This window comes from Dipodomys merriami, unplaced genomic scaffold (assembly GCF_024711535.1).
Source record: "Dipodomys merriami isolate MVZ:Mamm:240054 unplaced genomic scaffold, mDipMer1.0.p SCAF_21, whole genome shotgun sequence".
Taxonomy (NCBI): domain Eukaryota; kingdom Metazoa; phylum Chordata; class Mammalia; order Rodentia; family Heteromyidae; genus Dipodomys; species Dipodomys merriami.
Genome location: NW_027203493.1, coordinates 28285283 through 28287467, shown reverse-complemented (window position 1 = coordinate 28287467; position 2185 = coordinate 28285283).

Sequence of the window (2185 nt, the reverse complement as noted above, 5' to 3'; positions counted from 1 at the left end):
AAACTAACTTTACAACTTTGGGGTGGGGAGGAGTTGGGGGGTAGGGAGGGAAGAGATGGTAGGGGATAAACAAAGGAGGAAGTAACAATGCTCAATAGGAAATGAACTCATTACCTTACTCATGTAAGTGTAACCCCTCTGTATCTTTACAATAAAAAATATATTCAAAAATATCTTTTACTTCCAGCCTTTCTCCTCCATCTGAGTCCATGGTTCATAGACTTAACCTAATAATGATATGCTAGAGATCCTGCATAATTCCTTTGTATTTGCTTTTTTTGTCTCTGTATAACTGAATATTCTAATACACCTATCTTGGTTTTTTGTCAAGATTCTCTTTTTTTCAATTTTGTCCAGTCTGTTGCCTAAGCCTTCAAGTGGGTTTTTATTTTTGTTATTGAGCTTTCCACCTGCAGAATTCCTTTTTTTGCATTTTTTATTGTAAAGGTACTATACAGGTAATGTACAGTATTGTAAAGATACTGTTATAGGTAATGAGTACATTTCCTATCTAGCATTATTACCTCCTCTTTTGTTTATCCCCCACCATCCCTTCCCTCCCGACTTCCCCAAGTCTTACCTCCCACCCCCTGAAGTTATAAATTCAGTTTTCAACATAGTGTTTTGTACATCTCATTGTTACAATGGGTCAACCTCTATCCTTATTTCAGCATTTTGTTATTTCCCTTCCCCTCCCCAAATAAAAAAAATGTATATACAAGATGCAAGGCACCATAATCAAATATAGAGAAAACAGGGGTTATACCATGGAAGAAGAACATACAAAAGAAACAAAAAAAATCACGTAGTACATTTATACACACCCAAAACAACAGCACCAAAGATAAAACCACTTGTGTCCCTATCTTGGGGCTCATTTCTCTTAGCATCATCTTTTATGGTCATATGTACGTAGCTTTTGATCTTTTTCACTTGTCCTAGACTTATACTAGTTATTGCAGATAAGGGAAACCATGGGACCTATGTTTCTTTGGGCCTGGCTTACTTCACTGAATATAATTTTTTCCAAGTCTTTCCATTTCCTAACAAATGGGGTGATGTCATTTTTTTCTGATGGAAGCATAGAATTCCATTATGTATATATATCTCACATATATATATCACATATATATATATATATATATATATCACATTTTCTTGATCCATTCATCTGCTGAGGGGCATCTAGGTTTGTTCCATATCTTAGCTATGGTAAATAATGAGATAAACATAGTTGTGCTGTTAGCTTTAGTATGGCCTTGTTTGTGATCATTTGGGTAAATGCCCAAAAGTGGGATTTCTGGGTCATAAAGGAGCTCTATGTGCAGGCTTTTGAGGAACCTCCCTACTCCCTTCCAAAATGGTTGAACAAGTTTACACTTCCACCAACAATCACCTGCAGAATTTCAATTTGATTTTTTCTACATTTTTATCTTCATTAAATTCTTTACATTCCTCTCACACCCAGCCTCCCCCCTCCCCAAGCATCTAAGGCTTCCATATGTAAAATTGTTGTGCCCAGGTCGCAGGACCCCCACCAAGAAGACCACCAAGAGTCAAACTTTACAGCTGTTTTAAGGTTTTATTTAGATGGGCTGCAGCTCGGGCCTCGTCCTACACTCAGACACAGTGGAGCCTAGGAGGAGAACCCCGAGCTAAGGATTTGCAGGGCTTATAAAGGCACACAACCAGGTGTTTTAGCACCACGTGTTGCTCTGTTCTGAAACAAGCAACAAATGGTCACTGCCTTGAGTACTTTAACCCTTCAAAATCAGAAACAGAACAAAATTATTGATTATTAAAAATAGAGCAAAACATTAGAGGCAGAGTGCTTCTGTGAGAGAAACTCCAGGCTAATTATTAAAGGAAAATTCCAGAGGTAGAAAAGGACTGAAATAATAAACAAGTTAAATAGGAGGCTACTGGAATGTGGTAAATAACAGTAGAATTCAGGAAAAGCCTGGAAACCCAGAGGGTGGTCTGGTTTTAGACTTGGTAAGTACAAAGCTTGGAATGTGTTTTTGTAAATAGGAAGCTTGGAACATGTTTTCTAAACATCAGTTAAACCCCTAACAAAGGGAAAATCCATAATGTGGTCTTTGCTTAAGAGTTATTGCTTTGTTTATTGGAAATGCTATTTGTGATCATTGACTACTGATTCTGCTTTTGTCACATACACCTCCAC